Here is a 19170-nt window from a genome sequence, read left to right as displayed (position 1 = left end):
AACGTAGTTTCAAATTCCTTTCATGTCAAAAGGCACATAAATCTCTTAAAGCCTTTCTGTGTCTGTTCTGTCTGTTCTTTCTCTGATGCCTCCTCCTGGCAGCACAGTGTGGTGGTGGCAATAAGTAGACAGATCTGAGTTTAAATTCTGATTACTAGCTGTGTGATGTTGGGCACGATACTTAACCTCTCTGAGCTCAGTTTCCTCCAACTGAAAAGTGGGGATAAAGAAAAAGATTATTTCCCTTGGGATGCTTGTGATGTTAAATAAAGTAACATGTGGGAAAGAACCATGTACTGGGCCAGACCTGAAGGAGACCCTCAACTTTTGTGCCTTTCTGCTTCCAGCCCTGGGACCTTTGTCCCTGTGCACTGCCCAGCCCTCGGGGTAAGAGGTGGAACCATAATTTGCTGGGTGTGCTATGACTTTCTCAGAAAGGACCTTTTACTGATTGTCCTAGGAACAGGTCTCTGGCTTTCTGCAATTCTGGGGGATATTTGGGCAGAATTTACATGTAAATAGTGCTGCAAAGGAAAACCAAACATTATTAGAAAGTCAGAGCTGCGTGAGCCCTGAGGGATTCTTAAATTCCAGGACAAAAACTGGCTTATAGTAAAAGGAAAGAATAAGGATATGTAATGATTTTTTTTAAATGACTATTCATTCTGTTTAAAGAATTATATTGTGAGTTCATATTCTTTTTCCTTGTTTCTTCCTGTTTTTTTTTTTTTTTTTAGTTTCTTTTGTGAAAGCCTTTTCGAGATAGTCAGTTTTGAGAAATGCTGATCCAATCTTACCTCACTTTACAGAGAACAGAGGCATGCTGTGTAACGTTCATGGAATGCATAGTATTTTCACAGACTTTAAGCTCTTACTTGACTGTGGCTACACTAGGGCTTGTGGTGAGTCTACTATTTTTCGCCCCCCATCGCCCCTGCATAGCGCATTGTGCCTGGCAGCGAAGGCTCACAATAATTATCTGTCAGAGGAATAAATGAAATACTCAGCTCAGGCACTCTAGAATCCTAGTTTGTAATGATATTTATTCTTATCCATGGAACCAGGAAGCAACTTGAGGAACCGGCTGTCCTGTGTTGCCCTGAAGAGCAGGAGAGTGAGCCCCCAGGGCACACAGAGTTCAGGCACAGGCAGGAAAAGATAATCCAAGAACCTGGCACTTCCCTTCTATTATCTCATTTAATCTTCGTGGTAACCTTGCCAGGAGGGTAATAATTTGAAGGCATAACAATTTTAAGATTCTTTAAAAGACACAGCCTATTTTGATTCCCAAACAGAGGTGAATTTTTAATACAGATAGGGGAGTATACCTTTGCAACCTCAGGGTTTTTCTTCTTCAGTGTAAGGGGAATAGTGAACCACAAGGTTTTGAGATAGTTTAAAGGCTTTTGTAGAAATGCTCATTTATTGAGATCAGATGCTTTTCAAGTGTCCTGGCAATTGAAAGTTAAAGAAGAAGCAAAACATTTATTCCTCTTCAACTCTTCTGCCTAGAAGTTTAAAGGTTTTCTTCCTTAGATAGGATTTCATTATTTTCTACAAGACACTATTTCACTATTTCACTATTCTGTGAAATATTACAAATGACTATTTTCAAACCGCAGGTTTCCACACAATAAGGTTATGAAGTCCACTTAGTGGATCGAGGACTACATTTTGTTTTTAATGACAAAAGGAATAAAATAGAATAGAAAATCTCAGATGCACTGCATTACATGAACAAATTTATATTATATGTATATATTTTACGTATACATATACATGACTTGCAGGATAAAATGTATTTCTTTTTATAGGTTATGGTCACAGAAGTTTGGTAAAAATGGTTTGGTGAATGACGCTTGCACATACGGTGCTCAGATGTGCTTGGTGATGTGGATAAAGGGACTCTTTTGTGTCCTTGAGATACAATAGCAACGGGAAATACGGCCACCAGGCCAGTTCCTGGGACTGTCTTGTCAAATGGGAACCAGTTTGTGCTGCAGCTGCTTTCACCTCCTTCTGTTTATAAAGATAATGGAAGTTTGCTTATAGAAAGTGAAAGATGCCACTTTGGACGAGGGCACAGTGGCACATAAAGTTCAGGAATGTGAGTGTGTGGTGGGAGGTACAGTGTAAGGCCCGTGCGGCCCTGACCATGTGAGGTCTGCTCTCTGGAAGGGACCCAGTGGTCTAGGACATGTCGAAATTTGCAGGGGCACAAATCCCAGCACATCTTTTTTTCCCCTTTTTTCTTCTTTTTTTTTTACATTTAATCATTTAATGGATAGACATTTATGATGTTTCCAATGACTTTACTATTATAAGCAGGGCTGTAATTGATAACCCTGAACATATTTCCTGTGAAACGTGTAGGGGTTTGCTAGACTAGACAACAAGAAATAGATTTGCTCACCTGAGAAGTAATATGCCCAGTGTAAAATTTAATAGACAATGGCAAATTGGCATTCCCCCACAAGCTATTCTGACTTACACTTCCTCACATGGTATATCAGAATATTGGTTTTTTCTCACTTTAACCAACACTTTTCAGTTTTTGCCAATTTATCAGGATAACACTGGTATTTCTTTATATATATATTTAATTGAAGTATAGTAAGTTTACAGTGTCGTGTTGATTTCTGGTGTACAGCACAGTGATTCAGTTGTACATATATATATTCCTTTTCATACTCTTTTTCATTATAGGCTGTACAAATCCCAGCACATCTTAGGAGACCTGTAGACAGGGACAGTGATTTAGCTTGTGAGCAAGCTGCGCCCCTGGCCACCATCAACATTTCAACATAGCATGCTGTTTTCTCTACTCTTTGTCTTAAGAGCTTAACTCTCTTAAAGTAATAAAAAGTTTGTCCGAAGAATGAGTGGAACTTGGGATGGGAAGATATACCAAGAAAGATAGGCTCTTCACAAAGGTGCGATTCCCCAGAAGGCCAAAGCCGCTGAGGGTGTCCCCGCATTCTCCAGGCTGGTGGGTCCTGCTGCCGTGTAGGTAGTGCTGGAGGCTGTCCGGGGTCTGGGCAGTACGCTTTGCCGCCTTTTTAGAACCTGTGGCCTTGATTTGTAAGCATTGATTTGAAGCAGTATTCATTTAGTACATAGCCTCTGCAAGATGGAAATTTAGTGCATAGACATCTTCATTTTTATTTAAAAAGAGGAGAAAACATATGCAATGGGTATATTTTTTTTTGTTTGTCTTTTGCTTATTAATTCCAGTACTTCTTGATCCTTTGCTTTAGGAATGACTATGTTAAGTTCTCTGTTCATAACTCTGTGTGTCTTTAGGACTCTGGGTTGTCTGTCTCAGGTCTGCCCAGGACCAAGGCATTCCCACAAGAAGAGTTGGGGACAGGACAGAGATTGTCAGTGAGCAAATCAGGACCAGATTCTGCCTCTGCCTTCATATGTAGATGCTGCTGACTCTTTTGAAAGAACTACAGTAAAGTCACTTGTGGGTTGACCCACATGCCCTTCTTCTAAAACGTATCAACCAGATAACTGTGCGGGGGTGGGGGGGCTACCCCATTCCCATTCTCCAGTAGTTGTTGACCTAAAGCTTGCATTCTGTCATGTGCCTGTGAGTCATAATAGCAATTGTAGAAAGAGTGGGGAAAGAAAAGAAAAGGGGAGCAGCATGTTCATCAGGATGTGAGAAATTGCACTTTGCTTTTATTAAAAAAAAAAGTTAGGCTGAGATTCATTCATTCATTGCTGCACTGTGGGTGTCACCAGGAGTCCAGCGCTGCTGTCAGCTCTGCACTTGCAGAGGCTAGGTGGGCACCTCACCTGAACATCATTAGACCCAGGGGAAACTTGTCCGTGCCACCCTGACTGACTGTCATCAACTCAGTGGCCATTTGTTGAGTGCCTGCTACCTCCAACAGCAGCAAGGTGCCTGGGTACAGAAGACACTAAATAAATGTTAAAGTATTGATGCAGGATGCTTTATTTGGCCCTGGGGTGAGGAGAGGATGGACATGAACAAAGCACAGTCCTGGTCTCCTTGAGGCTCTCGATCCAGGGATAGACAAGATGACAATAAGCTATAAGTCAAGTTGACTGCAGGGAGTGTCATAAAGGAGAGAGGAAGTTCTGTGGAAGTACAAAGGGTCGAGGGAGGCGGAGGACAGAGAGGAATGAGGGGAAGTAAGCAGGCAGGGGCAGTACCCAGAGGAGAGGGATGCCAGCAATGGGAAGAGGAACAGAGCCGGGTGGGCACCAGTTGCATTTGAGGAACTTGGAGCAATGCCCTCTGGCAAGGAGTCCAGATGAGTGCCGATGAGTGCCGAGGGGTGAGGTGGAAGACCCGCAGGAGCCCATAGTCTTTCTGAAGACACTGGGACCATCGGAGGTTTAGAGCAGGGAGTACAGCATGGGATTCTTTGTGGTTTAGGAAGAGGAGTTGAAGAGGATGGATTGGAGCTGGGCGAGTGCCGTGGGGAGGCTGCTACAGCGGGTTATTGGATAAATGACAGGGCTTGACCGAGGGCAGTGGAAATGAAGTGGAGGTTATTCAAGAATGATTTGTATTCAAAAGCCAGTCTGTGAATTTATAATGGGCATGAACCTACCCAACCACTCGAATGATTAGGTCAGCTGGCCAGAAGACTGCTTTTTAAATTGAAGTACATTAATAATCAAAGGATTATTCAGTGAAAATGGAGTTAAGGCAAAAGGAGTTGAATGGTCTGAAAGGACTTTTTACTCCATCTATAGCCGCTTTTACATAGCAGAAGTAATACAGCTTTGGCTCTGGCGAGTTGTTCCTCTTCTCTGGAGAGATCCTCGACCTGCCACAGCAGGAGGAACTGCTCCTCCGCCAGCACTGGAGAGAGGCTGGCTGGAGGTGCATTCGAGGATCTTTGGTTGCAAGACAGGGAACTCACACATCGATAAGCAAGTCAAATGGGAAATAATTATAAGGAAGAGGAATCTTCCAGCCCAAATACTAGAAATACACTTGCATGGGCCCCATTATAACTGCTCCAAAATGGTGGCCTTGACCCTTGGTCTTTCCAGACTCACAGTCTGTTCCTCACAGCTGACCCAGTTTCTGTGTCTCAAGTACTAATACTAGAGGAGAGAATCCGGTTGGTCCAGGTTGGGTAGGGAGACTCTCCCTAATCAAGTCAGGCAGAAAGTGTGATAAGATGGATTCTTTGAGAAAAAACAGAATGATAGTAAACACTGGATAACTCTAGGATACTGGTGTTCTCGTTCAGTTCTTCTAGACTTCATGAATAATTCAGTGTACTAGTTGTCTTTTGCTGTGTAACAAAGTACTCCAAGACTTACCAGCTTAAAACAAGTGCTTATTATTATGCAGTTCTGTGGGTTCAGAACCCAGGAACAGCTTCCATGAATGTTTCTGCCTCAGGGTTTCTCATGAGATTGTAGTCCAGCTGTGCCCTGGGGCTGTAATCCTGTGAAGGGTGGGCTGGGGGGGTGATCTGCTTCCATGACCCAGAGAAAGCCTCCTTTCCTCACTGGCTGTTGGCTGGAGACCTCATTTCCTGGCTCTGTGGGTCTCCCTGTCTCTGCATAGGTTGGGTGTCCTTAGGACGAGGCATCTGAATTCCCCTCCAGTGTTCCAAAAGAGCCCCTAAAATGGAAGCTGCAGCCTTTTATAACCTAACCTCAGAAATGATAATCACTTCTGTCCTATTCTATTGGTCACACAGACCAAGCCTGGTACAGCATGGGAGGAGGATACACAAAGGCGAGAATGCCAAGAGATGAGGCTCTTTGGGAATTATCTTGAAGATTAGTTACCATATTCAATCAACAAACATGTATTTAGTGCCTACTTGTGTGCCAGGTGCTAGGAATGGAGAGCTGTGTGACACAGAGTTCCTGTCCTTGAGCTCACGATGGTAGTGGGAAGACTTATAAAAACACCACCACTGTGTCCCCTGAGCCGCCACACTTATCCTAATAGAATTTAGATCTGCTCATAGCAGTTAACCATCCTCAAGTGAATCCCCTTTTTACTTTATTTTATTTGGTGGTGGGGGGTGGTAATTAGTTTTATTTATTTGTTTTTACTGAAGGTACTGGGGATCGAACCCAGGACCTCATGAATGCTAGACATGTGCTCTACCACTCCCCTTAAGTGAGGCCCCTTTTTGCCCAGATGGAGTTTTTGGTTTTGTTTTTTTTTTTCTGAAAATTTTTAAATCACCACCACAGTAAGAAATACATTTTACATCACAAATCAGTACATAGACACTTTTATAATGGAAACAAACTTCACAAAAGAGTTTACACCTTCACTATCCACAATGTATTAGTTATTTTCTATTCTAGGCAGTTTCAATTTTTATGAAAGCCGGTCCAAGTCTCATGGATTTCGCAATCAGTCACATTGTGACCTGCAGTGTGGAAAACGCAGCCTAAAGACTGCATCCATACTCTTGGCCATGAGCAACAAAGCCCCTCACCATCTATCTGTCTGGAGCTACCTCCCCCCTCCTCCCATTTATATTGATTAATGGCTTCCCTGCCTAAAGTTCCTCCACCTGGAGCTCTCTCCTCTCTTCTCCTTCCCCTCACGGTTTGGAGAACTCTTATTCATCCTTTAAAACCCAGCTCTTAAGTGACTCGTCTTCCCTGCTCTCCTTGGACGGAGTTGCCTGCTCTGTCCCCTGGCCCCCAGAGCATTCCACCACACTTGGTGCCATCCCTCCTCCACTCCCAGCCTGTCTTAGGGCCAGAGCCACCAGCCCACACCGTATTTTCACTGAATCTCTCTCAGTACGTTTAGGAGGACACTGAGCAAATTAGCATCACACAAATGACGATGCCGCAAATGAGCGGTGCGCAGAGTTGGGGGGTGTTGCAGGCAGGTTTCCTGTCGATGGAGCCACGTGCTGCAGAAAAGGGAGCCCTCCCCCTGCGGCCCGCTGTCTCCCCCGCGCATCCATCGCAGGTACAGTTCGCACCGGAACTTGCTGCCCGGGTTCGTTACCGCGGTTCCTTTTAGCTGCTCTGGTTTCTTTTTGGTTTTGTTCTTGTTTTTTCCCTACTTTTTTCATGTGCTTGTGTTGATGGGCACAGCCTAGTGAGACGTGGGGCTCTAGGCAGCACAGATAGAAAGGCCTCTATATCTGCACCCGCCCTGCGGGAGGGGAGGTTTCCTTTCTGAAGTGGTACGGAAGGAGGGTTTTGAGGTTTTTGAGTATTTGCTTTAAGTATCTAAGTAAGAGATTTGTTTGCCCACATTTGCACTATCTTGGCAAGCTAGCAACCCGACAAAATATTTTCTGATTGGTTTTGCCTATACGTGGTTTTTGTTTTTGAGAGGAAGAAAAATTTACACCTTGGTTAAATTGTAGTGAAATACAGCAGCTTTTTTTTTTTTTAATTGCTGTTAACTTAAGGGTTGAAGCTAATATGATTTCCAGGCTCAGCCTCTTGGGAGATGCTGATGGATTATTCTGTGAACCATAACCAGAAATGGAAAAAAAAATTAGACACAAGCAAAAGCAATCAAATTATTCCTTCTCCAATATTCTAATTTCTGCATTTGTCAACGGTTGGGTAACTGCCCAGATATGCTGACTTCCTTGTGGTGTGTGCATATTTGGGGGAGGAAAGTGGGGGGTGAAGACAGACTGTAAACAGACCATTACTGTAGATTGTTATAAATAGTGTAATAGAGTACGTATTACATGCATAGAGAAAGGAGTCACTCATTCACTTTAAGCAGTATTTTTCAAATGAGGAGTGCCTCCATTAGTGGATCATGAAATCCGTTATAAGGTGGCAAACAGCATGTTTTTAAATGGGATAGTAAAATGAAATAGATCAAGTTGCATCCTCTGTAGTGAGCTTAGATATTGTTTTCTGAAACCTTCGTTTCAGTTACATAATTGCATTGTAATGTGAAATCTCTTGAGATTGAGTCTCAGGCAAAGATGTTTGAAAGCCACTGATGTAGGGGATGGAGGAAGGCTTCCTGGAGGAGGTGGCATTTGAACTGGACCTTGGAGAATGGTGGGAATGGTGGGTTTGCCCCAGAAGCAGAAGGGCATTCCAGGCAGAAGGAAAAGTATATACCCAAATGGAGACATTTGTTTGCAGGCAGGTATTCTCTGTGATTGGACTGCAGGGTACAGGGAGAGGAGCGGCTGGGGGGGTGCACCTGGGAGGGCAGGTGGAGCTAATGACACTAGAAAATACAAATAATATCAGGACCTCAGTTCTCCCCCAAAATTCCATTTCTCCAGTGATGGGTTTGGCCTTGGGAGTCTGTATTTCTAATAAGCTTCCCCGGGCAGTGAGGTGCTGATGGAGGTATGATATGAACAACACCGGGTTTTTAAAGGTGATTTTTTTTTGTAGTCATTTAGACAGAAGAATAATTGGAGGGGAGTAAAAGTGGGAGGCCAAGCAAGAGATGAGGACCTGCATTTAGGTGAGGCAGTTGGTGGAGGAGATGGGCTGGATTCAAGGGAGATTTTGGAGGTGGGTTACATGGGTTAAGGGAGGTAAGAGATTAAGAGGGAATCACAGATGATCCTAAAACATGTAGAGAGTATATGTCCTTTGCTCTGATTGCCCACCTGCTGATTGTCTTAGTCCTGACTCAAGTTAATCTGACTCACAAGGGACTGATCAATATATCCAACTGCTAATTGATTGGCATGATTTACAGTGAAGGAAATGTCTAAACTTTTTGGGGTACAAAAGGACTTGAACCTTTGCTCAGTGTTAGAGTACCTGGGAAATGGCACTAGTAATTAGAAGATTTAGGAAAGAGAGAATTATATGGTTTGAGGAGTATTTCCTGAGTTCTCAAGTTGCCTGATTAACTTTCCTGTGCTCATATAAGAATGTGGCTCTTTAGAGATCAAAATACTCATGGAGGTGATACAGTGTCTCTACTCCCTCAGTTTTTTTCCTTCAGTATTGAGGATATATCTTGGTGCCTGCTTAGTACCTGCTTATTTCTTTGTCCTCTACTTGTATTTATGAGTCACCTTTAGGGGTGGTCCCTTCCTCAGATGTCTTACTTCTTAGTAGTTTCATTTTCAGGATGGACACTGACATTTATTGAGCAAGCCCTTTTGTATAGGTATCCTATCTTGAAGGCTCACCAAATTCTGAGCTTATGAGACCTCTTCTGCTGCCTCGACAACCACCCATCCTCCTGGGCCTGGTGGAGTGGAGAGATGCTCTGTTTAGGAGAGGTTGGGAGTTGTGGCAGAGCCCCACAGGGGCCTGAGGGCTGGTGAGGGCTGCCACCCAGCCATGCCTTCCAGAGGCACGTGGTGTCCCCCTAACCTGATGACTGTCCTCCCCCTCACACACTCTGTGGGGGAGCAGGCTGGATGTGGGAGACAGCAAGGCCAGTGGGAGTGCTGATGACTTTTTTTTTCCCCCCAACAGTTCTGCTATACTCCTTATCCTTGTACTAGAAGCTTGTAGGAGTTCAGATTTTTTTTTAAGTCTGTCAAGGAAAATAATCAGCTTGAAATGTGTCATGACTAGAATAACCTTAGTCTCTACAAAGATGATTTAAAGTGTTTATGTTCATGTATCAAATAAAATAATAATGTAGGCAAGGTATTGAAAACATTTGTAATCACTCCAGTCAATTGCTTATTTACCATTGCTTTGAAAACAATTCCACATTATTTCTAATAATAGTATTAACCACAACAATAATGGCAACTATTATTAAATATTCACTGTAACACCAGGCACTAAAGCAAGGGATTTGCATATCTCAGATCATTTAACTCTCCCTCTACTGACCTGAGGTACAGGTATTATCACGTTCTTCTTACATATGAGTAAACTGAGGTGAGAGAAGTTAAAAAAAAAAAAATAGGCCAAGGTCACATGGCTAAAAAGTGGCAGTTATAAAGCTCTAACTGATGAGAGAGAGAGAGGAAGAACTTGTAAGTCATTAGGCAATACTGCCTGGGATCAACTGGGCAATGGTTTTATGTGGTTTAGGGAAACTTACTGTATTATTTGTTTTCTATATATATATGTGTGTGTGTGTGTGTGTGTGTCTAGGTAGAGATACACTTATCCCTTGTATTCTTATACATCTGTGGACTGGGCTATTTTTCTTTTATTCTGCAAGTACTGGCTGCAAGCTAATTATATACAAAATAATCTGGTAGGCCCTTAGAAAATAAAGTGCCCTTGAGGAGCTCCCTATCCAGGAGAGAACCTAAGTGAGATATATGTGGTTGAATCATGTGTGATTACTATTGGAAATTTACATGGGAAGATTTTATGTGGTTCAACCTGACACATAACTAAAGTGAGGTGGAAGAATATTCGCTGAATGTATTGACTTCTCATTATGTTTCAGACACCATACTAAATATTTTCTGTGAACTGGTTCCTGAATCCTTAAAATAACTCTCAGATGTGAGTACTATAATTATCCCCGTTTTATAGATGAGGAAGTTGAAGCTGTGAGGGGTGAAGTGACTTGCCCAGAGCCACACACCTGGTGTGTGACAAAGGTGGAATTTGACCCCAGGTCAGTCTGAGTACAGAGCCAGTGCATTTAAACCTCAGAATATAAATACCTCTATAGGTACAGATAAAAGTATGTACCTGTATCTTATTTATACACATTGAGAACTTCAAAAGTTTTGTTTCACAAATGCTGTTTAGAGCACTTGCTAACTCAATGGGTATATTTCAGATTTCTGTGATCTGGACACATCTGATCATGCGTATCACCAGTTAATCTCCAGCATTTGCATTTTCCCCCTCTGAGAATGGCCAACCAACCCAGGGGAACATTTGGAGGAAGAACACAAGAAAAAAGAAACATTTCCACTTTCATTTGTTAAGTGGACATTGGGTCTGTTTGTTTACAGGCCCAATGCTAGAACATTTCAATTATAATTACATCTTTTTCTTTTTCTGTGTCCAATTGCCCTTCTTTGTGGGTCACATACACAGATGGAAACCATAGGAGTGACCATTTAATTGTACATAATTAAATTGTAGGCAACACGAATTATTTGCATACAGTCAAGCCATTTTAAGAACTTTCCTCTTTAAAGATTTCCTTATCTTGCATTCAGATACAAAAATCCTGTCTCTATAAACCATAACTTAAAACTTTTTTAAATGATTTCAATTTTGGTGTTACCTGGTAAATCTGAGATTCTCCCCACTGTTGTCCTGGTATATTGTGACACCCCCCAATATTTTAAATTAGATTTGATGACTAGCACTCTCAAAGTAGGTCTTCCCTAATTAGAGGGTGGTCCCCTCTGCCTATGCCACACCACTAAACTTTGAGTCTATTGAAACATCAGGGACTGCTTGTTCCCAGGATCCTTTTGGGGCCTTGAAGAGAGGGTGAGTTACAGAGTCAACCAGGCCTGGGTTCCCCCACCAGCCTTTAGACCGATGACCTCAGGCAGATTACTGAAACCATTGGGAGCATTATCTGCAAAAATCTGGATAATTAAACACAATTCTATGGGTCTACATGAAGTTTCATGCAATAAGGTATAATATAGTAATAAAGTATCTAGAATAATGCCTGGTGGCACTTAGTAGGCCCTCAATAAATGTCAGTGCTTCATTAAAAAGTCTACAATGTCATACTCTTTATGAGTATATAAATTCAGTTTTAGAAGGTGATCTTTCAGTCAGATTTGTGTTTCTTAGGGGTTTTGGCCTACTTAGGAGAACAGCTTTCTGAAATCCATTAATATTTCTTTGGAGCTGTGGAGCAACAGCCATAAAACTTGCCTGATGGGCCCTGATTGCGAATAATCCATGGACTCTTTTGAAATGTAATTCTTCGAAATGTGTATTATAATTAAACTCCAGCCAATCCAAAGGCACTTTAAAACATGTTTCGAAATTTCTCAAGCCAATTAGAAAACTGGTTGGTCCAACTGTCAAGTGTAGAGAAATATGCTAATTTATGCAAAAACTACTGTTCCAGGAAGGCCTTGGCTGTTTGTGAAGTACAACACACATCTGAGAAAACACCTCCATGATACTATGTGATACTAAATCACTGTATTATTCAGGCACATATAAATACAAAGCACACATTGTGAATGAGAGGGTGGCAGTTACTAGAACAAGATATGGTTTGTTTTTTTAAAAGATCTTCTATTTCGAATATCACAACATTGTATGCCAACCTTGACATATCTATTTTGTGCAATAAAATAGTAATAGTTACAGTATCCTTATAAAAGCAAGCAAGGTGTGCTACTATGAAATGCTAAGGTGATATTATATTAGAAACTAACCAATTTCAGTTAAATAATTTAAATCTAGGGATAATTTTATATGGAACTCACCAAATATCTGGGGGACATGGGTTTGAGCATTCTGTTTATTCAGCTATATGTATTACAAAATAACTTAAAATAATTTTAGAATATTTCTGGAGCTTACTTAAGATTTTTAAAAATCTGATTCACCTGCTCGTACAATTCATCTTTACCTTGATGTTTATGTAAAATAAAAGACAACAATCCCCCTAACTATATTTTTGTGGGCATTTACAGGAAAAATAAATGTAATCAACATAGACCACAAAGGCCCCCACTCCCAATCCACACTGTCATAATTAACATTTATTTAACTACTCTGGGTGCTGGATGGTTTATGGAGATGTCTCAACAATTCGAGATTTGAGATTAAAAACAGTGATAATTATACTTGGACTAGGACTAAAGAGTGTTAAAAGGCTGGATAGCTCTCTCCCTCTTTTTTTTAACCTGTTTCATTTCACTGAATGTCTTTTTAAGGCTGGGGAATCACGTAATGAAAATTCGACAAATGTGGTGATAAAGGATATCTGTAAAAAGAGAAAGCAGTGGGAATTGGATATTTTGAGAGTGACTTAGCTCCTCACCTTCATCTTGGCCGCTGAAGTTTTTTGTTTGTTTGTTTTTTTCTTTTCTTTATAATGACACACAGGTTTACAGATAAGGTTTCACAGCATTTTGGAATGTAAATAGGGTGTCGCAAAGGAAAGCTTAGTAGATATAAAAGTTAGAATGAATCAGTTACTTGCCATATAACTAAGTTAAAAGTGATGTTTTCGTTTTTTTTTTTTAAAGAAGCATATGCAAAAAAGGTTTAATGGGACTTGGTCTAATTAGAGTTCTAAACAAATACTGTGTTTTTTTGTTTTTAACCACCCGCCACCGCGTCGAGCTAAAACTGGAGAGAGTGTGTGTGTGTGTGTTTGTGTGTGTGCGTGTATATGTGTGTGCAGGGCGCCTGCGGAGAATAGCACGCATCTTGTAGATCTTTAAAAAAAAAAAAAAGCCAAAAAACCCTGTTTCTTGAATAAACCACTACATTTCTTGAAGTTAAAAAGAATCCCAAAGGAAACAGGAATTAACAGCTCTGGAGCTTGATTTTTCTTTAAAGAAACATTTTTTTTAATTAAAAAATTCTAATCTCCACATTTTTTGCTAGGCAAGAACCGAAGTTTGGAGGTAGACGAGCAGGCGAGCGGTTTGCCCGGGCGCAGAGCATGAAGGCCGGGCGGGCGCGGGGAGCGGGCGCCCGCCGCCCGGCGCGGGGGTGAGCGAGAGAGAGAGCGGAGCGCGTGTGGCCGGCGCCGCTCGGCCGGGAGCTCCCGCGCCCGCGCCCCGCGCCCCGCGCCCGCCGCCGCCGCCCCTGGTGCGATGGCGCAGAAACCCCGTTGACAAGGCACTGCTTTTTCATGACGGTGAGTTTCCCTTTGAGTGTATTATAATTTTGTGATAAAAATTTCAAGGAGAAAAAAAAAACACACACAACCTCCTTCCTCTGCCTCTTTCCTTCGGGGAGGGGAAATGCGAGGGAGGGGGGGCTAGAGATCTATCTCCAGACAGATAGAAAAGAAAGAGGAGCAAATTAAACACCGAGTTGCCAAAACCAGGATATTAGGTTTCAGCCCAGAGAGCTATTGGCTAAGGCTGTGTTTTTTTTTTGGGGGGGGGGTTGTGGGTGGGTGATGGTGGTGGTGGGTGGATGTTTAATGGACACGGAGAAAAGGGGAATCGAGTGTTTATGCCTTTCCCAGCGATGCCCGGGCCCCGGGAAGACCAAGTTCAGTGTCTCGGGCGGGGGCGCGGGCGGGCAGGGGGCGGCGGGGCCGGGCTGGGGGCGCCTCGACGGGGTGGGGGCCCCAGCGCCTTTTTTTTTTTTTCCCTTTCCGCGGATGCAAATTTCTGGAGCGGGGAGAGGGAGAGCCTGGGAAGGGGGGTGGCGTGGCGGTTGGTGGTGGGGAGGAGAGGGGAGGGAAGCCTTTTAATGACTCATTGATTGAGCCGGTTTAAAATTAGTTGTGTGCGAGTGTGAGTGTGTTTTCCGCCCCCCCACCCCGGAGCCGCCGGGAGCCGGGAAGGAGGGAGCGAGGCTCGGCGAGGGGAGGACAGCGCGGCGGGGCCGCGAGCAGGGGGCAGGGAGGGCCAGGAGTGACGGCGGGCGAGGAAGAAAAATAAGCTTTTCCAATCTCCTCCCCTCGGTTTTCCCCCCCTCGTTTCTTTTCTCTCTCGGAAGCTCTTGGGTGTGAATCGCATTTTCTTTCTTCTCGGCAAAATGGACCCCGCGTCTTGAGGGGGAGGGGAGCGGGTGGGAGGGAGGCGACGGCAGGGACAGGGTTTATTTTTCATCCTGGCTTCCTCCTCCTTCCCGCCGCTCCTGCGGGCGGCCGCGGCGGAGAGAGCGGGGCCGGGCCGGGCCGCGGCAGGGAGAGCTCGGGGCCGGCCTGCCGCCGCGGCCCGGTGCCCAGTTCCCGGTCCAGCCCAGTTCCCGGTGCGCGCCTGCCGGCTGCACCGGCCCTTCCCTGTCGCCTCGCTGCCTGGGCCCGAAGCAGCGCCGACGACCCGCGGCCGGGCCCTGACGAGCCTTTGCGCCGCGCGGAGGACCCACGGCCCAGCCAGGCGCCTCCTTCGGGGCCCGCGCGACCAGTCTGAAGAGACAAGAGGCTGGGTGGCACTCTTTTGGCCGAGAGTGCGCGGGCCTGACGCGGTTCTCGCCCTCTCCCCGGATCGCTCCGGATGCGGGCTCTTGCGGGGTTGTGTGGGGTGGGGTCGGGGAGCGGTTGGAAGGCGCTAAGATGGCGCTGGGCCTGGCCCGTCGCCAGGGCTGGTGGCGCAGTTGCTCCGCGGGCGCCATCTTCCCTGGCAGCTCGGGCGGCGCCCTTCGTGGACGCTTCGCCGGCCCGAGCGCCGGGAGGTCCGGGGTGTCGGGGCTACGTGTGCATGGGCCCGGGGCCGCGTTGCCCGGTCCTTCCCGGGGTCCCCAGACTCAAAAGATGAGGCCGCCGGCCCGTAGGGTAAGGGGCTGGGGCTGGCGGCGTCTTGTCCCTTTTACCACTTGTGTTTGAGAAAGGAAGTGGGCTGAGGGTCGAGCCTTGCAACCGAGGGGTTCCCTCCCTGAACCCGCATCCCCCCAGCCAAAAATTGGAGGGGAGGGCTTTCCGTCGCCTTCCCTCGGCCTGAAACTGGATTGCTTTTTCTTCCCCGGCCTGGCTCGGGACAGGGCATGGAGGGTTTTCCTTCATCCTCCTCTAGTTAATTTTGAACAGAGTCAAACCAAGCTACAAAATTCGAGGAGAAAAAAAAAAAAAGTCGAAGGCAGAGTCTGTCTGTTTTCCAGTAACATGGTTCTCTATAGTACCCACGTTAGTTTTATTTTTTTAGTTGTGTTTTCAAACAACCCTGGAGAGACATTTCTCTAGTTGTCAAATTGTGGGAAGGTGATGGGTTCCTGTCATTTGAAACTTATTGTTGGCTTTCGTATTACCTATCCCAAATGATAGTAAATTAAGACAGTTTCTTAGAACTCTGATCTGAAAAATTAAACTCGCTTTGAAACACTCCCGAGACTTTCTTCCTTTCCCTTTCTAAAAAGAAAAATAGTTGCATTTTGTTTTGGATCATCTCTTTCTCGTCAATATCAGACTTCTTCATTCTCCCACTTATTGTCTCCTTAAAAGCATCCATATAAGTATTTATATGCCCTGTACTAGCTGTGTGTTAAGATATGTGTGGGTTTTAACTTTGTTTTCAATTGTTACTGAAAAGATTCTTGAGAAAAAAGTCTGTAAAGCTCTAATCTCTCTAGGAGTCCACAGAGATAGAAAGTAAATAGTTAATATCTAGTGGATGAAAGTAACATAGTGGCACCATTAAGTGTGTCCTTGTGTTTACAAACACTGTAGTAGATGTTTTAGGCCCTTTAAAACCTATCATGTATTGAACACTTATATGCCAGGACTTTGGTGCTTTTTTTTAATGCCTGTTTGTTGTATCAGTTCTACAGTATTGATTTTTATTATCTATTTACCAGGGGAGGAACTAACAATGTTTGCCGAGGTAGTGGAGTTGTTCAAGGTCTCTTGCAGTTTTAAGTGGTAGAATTGAGTGGATCCCTAAAGCTGTGTTTTTTGCCTCAATACCTGTGGTTTCCAAATCTAAGCATTAGAATCAACTGGGAAGATGTTTTACAATACAGATTTGTAACATCCATTGTTAAGGACAGATGGGTTTTTTTTTCCCTAAAGGTCTAATGTTTTGGGCAATCTCAGTTTTAAGACTCTGACTTTCAACTTCTTGATGCTCCTAACAACCTCCAATTTTGAAATTCTGGCTCATGGCTCATGTAGGATCCCCTAAATCCAAATGTGTAGGACCCTGTAATTCCAGCGCTCTGCAGATGATTCCATTGTAGCACAGACATACATTCAGAACAGCACTATACTACACTATGCACTGTGCTGCTGGCTTTTTTGAACTGGAATATGAAGCTTGAGGCCCATATCATTTTGAGCTTCAGCACAGTTTTATTGCTCACATTATTCTCACTTTTATTTTTCTCTGCCATTTATCAAATTTTTGAAATTTTCCTTGCAGAAAGCAAGTTTGAAATATCCTAAGGCTTTAAAATACCAGTGCTTTTTAAAAACTATCATTTCATTCTACTGAGAATTTTGAATTGCGAAGCTGTCTTAGGTTTTAGGAAGTAGGATGGGGAAGTTAGTGTAAACCCACGGCTTGATGAGAACAATATGCATATTAAAGACACAGAAAGTCAGGAAGAAACACCCAGAGCAGCTGATGAATAGCCAGCCAGACCAACATGAGAGAGAACCACATCAGTGATGAAATCATTCACCTCTCTGGAGCAAGGACCACATACTTTAGTTATTTTGTGCTTTTATTTTTTTATTCTGAAGTCACTGTTGTATTTAGTAATTGCTCGAGAGAATGAAAACTTTGATTTTTGGTGCAGGTGTCAAAATTATATGATCTTTGCATTTATCCACACTTCTCTGTTCCACATTTTGAAAAGTTTTCTAAAGGGCAGCTGTTGAATACCTGTGTGCAGTCTGTTCTGTCTAGACTAGTGGGTGGGTGGAGTTCTAGTCTTTGGCTGTCCCCTGTGGTTTTTCTCCCCTTGTTTTATGTGGTGAATGCCAAAGTAATTATATTCTTTGACTAAATCCTATAAAGCTTGAAAGGAGAGGAAATCTAAAGTAAACCTGCTCAGAGGGAAAGAGTAGATTCTTTATTTTAAAGTAGCCTTTAGTGGAATTCAGGACAGACAAGATCTCTGCCCTCATGGAATTTATAGTATAGTGGGGAAAATGGGAAATAAGTAAACACAAATATTCAAGGTAGTTAGAGATTAAGAAAAATTAAGAGATTAATAATCTGTTGGAGCTACAAAAGTGTGTCGTAGGGAATGGCTAGTAAGAGTCAAGGAGTGTCCCTTGAAAAGGTGACATTTGAGCGGAGAATTGAAACGTGAGCTTATATTAGCCGTGTGAAAAGCTGGGGAGACATTCCTGGCCTGGGGACAAGTGCAAAGACCTGAAAGGCCCAGAAGGGCCTATGTGTTAGAATGGAGAGCAGCAGGAGGAGAATGGAATGAGTTGGAGTTGGCAAGGTCACACAAGGCCTCTTGTATTAGGGTGTACAGGAGTTTGGGGATGTTATTTTAATGAAAATGAGAAGCTATTGTAGGACTTTAATTAGGGCAGTGGTATGTGTTTTTAAATATCACTGGCTGCTGTTCGGAGGAAGAGAGGAAGCAGAGAGGGCAGTTAGGGGGCTAACTTGAGGTCAGCTCAAGACTGATAGTATCTTAGGCAAGTACAGTGGCAGTGAAGATGGAGCGGAGTAGATGATGGGTTTCAGGTATATTTTGGAGGTTGAATCAGTATTTGCTTAATAGGTTGGCTGTGGGAGGGAGGGAGGGACCAAGGATGCCTTCAAGTTCCTGGCCTAAGCTAAAAGTACCAATGGGTTAAGGTTGGGCAAAGGAGACTGGGAGAGTTTAGCATTAAAGCGGGACAGTGAATTATTCTTTGCAAGAAAAGAGAGAATGGTCTGCTCTGCCAAATACTGCTGAGAAGTTAAACAGTGAGGATAGAGAAATTCCACTTGGATTTGGCTGTCTTGACAAGTAGCTTCAGTGGCATATGGAGACAGAAGCCAGATTGGAATGCACTGAGAGAATGGGAGTGAGGTGAACATCAACTGCTTGCTTTGCCATAAACTGAGGACAGAAACTGCACAGTAGTGGTTGGAGAGAGAGGTAGGGTCAAGGAAGCACTTTTTTTAAATTGAAGTATAGTCAATTACAGTGTGTCAATTTCTGGTGTATAGCACAATGTCCTAGTCATAAGGGAGCGCCTTTTTGTTTTAATGGTAGTAAATATAAGAGCATTTTCAAGTAGGCTGGAAATAATATCTAATAGGAAAGAGACTAATGCAGAAGAAAGATAAGACTCCCAAAGGAGCAAAATTCTTGAGGAATTCAGAACACAAGAAGAGGGTTTGCCTTTGATGGGAGCAAGATGACTTGCAGTGTAGCAGGAGAGAAGGCAGAATCTGGGTGCAAGTTTATGAACTGGAGGTGGAATATAGGGCTTTCTGTTCTGATGGATTCTGCTTTCTCAGTGAAGTCTAAGGCAAGGCCAGCAACTTAAACTAAAGGAGGAAGAGATGTGGATGGTTTGAGGTGAGGACGACACCTTGCCTTGGACACTGAACTCACTGAGACATGATGTGAGATTGTTGGGCACTATTGAATGCCTAGATGTGGCTTGGGGTCTGAATTTAAGGTGAAACCAATCAACCCAATTAGTTGTGTGGTTTTCTGCCAGCAACATTCAGCTATTACAAGGTGTGCAAA

At 43.6% G+C, this 19170-nt stretch overlaps 1 protein-coding gene across 3 annotated transcripts in view; it reads left to right on the top strand.

Annotated features, from left to right (window-relative positions):
- The window catches only part of BICRAL (BICRA like chromatin remodeling complex associated protein), an 84642-nt gene that overhangs the window by 7762 nt on the left and 57710 nt on the right, over positions 1 to 19170 (top strand). For 2 of the 3 annotated variants that reach the window (XM_072944985.1, XM_072944984.1), the window contains one exon: positions 13456 to 13711. The gene's annotated coding sequence lies outside the window, so the exon portion shown is untranslated. Of the gene's footprint in view, positions 1 to 13455; positions 13712 to 14319; positions 15305 to 19170 lie in introns of those variants that run through there. The other variant, XM_072944986.1, reaches the window with a different exon arrangement.

This window comes from Vicugna pacos, chromosome 20, assembly GCF_048564905.1.
Source record: "Vicugna pacos chromosome 20, VicPac4, whole genome shotgun sequence".
Lineage (NCBI taxonomy): Eukaryota > Metazoa > Chordata > Mammalia > Artiodactyla > Camelidae > Vicugna > Vicugna pacos.
The sequence above is the reverse complement of the archived record's forward strand: the minus strand, read 5'-3'. Positions and strand labels throughout refer to the sequence as shown.